The following is a 1,217-nucleotide window of genomic DNA, read 5'->3' on the forward strand; positions in this document are numbered from 1 at the left end:
GTGGGGGTTGTGAGTGCTCCCAGCTCTGCGCAGTCAGGTGGCCGCTCGGTTGCCTTCCCATGGCAGCTCTTACACGAATGGGCATAGTGTCTGACACTAAGTAGGGTAACCTTACGTGTCTGTTTTTCCAGCAAAAATGGGTCTTTTGGGAACTAACTGCAAGAATTGCAAATAAAGACATGGAAGAAATGGCATATCTGAGCAGACGTCCTGAAAACAAAGGCGAGGATGTCCTTTTATAGGAAAAGGAGGAGTCGGGAGGGGGAGGGGCTCTTGTACAGAAAAAGTCCATTTGAAGGAACTGGGGTTTGAAGGTGGCGGCTTCTCATTGGCTGAGCTGTGACCGCCTCTCATTGGCTGGACTGTTGCTGGGCAGAGGAAAGTATTTCCAGGGGGCAGTAAAGTCTATTCCTGTTGAGTCTGCAGGTGGCCAGACAGACTCCCGCCTTTCTTCTACTTTATTTCCCTTTTGTGTTCTCACAAAACTTACACCTTTTGACATTTTAGTTTCGGCTGAGATTTTTGTTAATTCCTTTACAACTCCTACTTTCTATTTGTAAAAATGACGTTGTCACTCCTAATCTTGAAAACTGAAATACTGCTTATGCAATGGCCTCTGACAAAGAACCACAGGAGTCTTGGCCTTGCAGGTTAAGACTGTGGGATGGGGAGCCAGACACACACACCTTCCCTTCTTGCCTGTCAACAGCGAGAACAGTGTTGTTGGTGACGTGAGTCTTCGTGGTGGTGGGAATGAGTTAAATACACGGAGTTTACTTGAAAATCGATACCAGAATGGAAGCGTGTCCTTGCTCCCTTACTGGTTCTTGCTAGGAGTGGTGCTGATCGTGGTGAACAGGGTGTTTCTTCCCGGGATGGGCAGGTAATCGTTTGGTAATGCTTCACCCATCGATGTCTCCTTGCATTAATGCCAGTGGAGGAAAAGCGGGCCAATCTTTGTTTTCTCCTTCAAACCACAGATGCTTCTGTCGATCTGCCCCCCCACCCCGTTGACATAAATCAGTTTCTCTGTCTGTGTCAGATGGCCTCCTGGGGTGCCTCTGTGGACCTGGGCCTGGTCGGAGTCTGGTTGGCTTTCAGGTGGAGCTGGCTGAGTTTCATGTCTGAAATGATGTGTAAAGGGAGCGGCCCCACTGGGGCGAGGGGAAGGGAGCGGTTAAGGAAATGTACAGGACTGTGGGAGGGGACGTGGAAAA

General features: G+C 49.4%; 1 protein-coding gene across 1 annotated transcript in view; it reads left to right on the top strand.

Moving 5' to 3' along the window:
* The window catches only part of LOC115274639 (zinc finger protein 669-like), a 160,743-nt gene that overhangs the window by 158,791 nt on the left and 735 nt on the right, over positions 1-1,217 (top strand). The gene's annotated exons all lie outside the window — the stretch shown is intronic.

This window comes from Suricata suricatta, chromosome 12, assembly GCF_006229205.1.
Source record: "Suricata suricatta isolate VVHF042 chromosome 12, meerkat_22Aug2017_6uvM2_HiC, whole genome shotgun sequence".
Taxonomy (NCBI): domain Eukaryota; kingdom Metazoa; phylum Chordata; class Mammalia; order Carnivora; family Herpestidae; genus Suricata; species Suricata suricatta.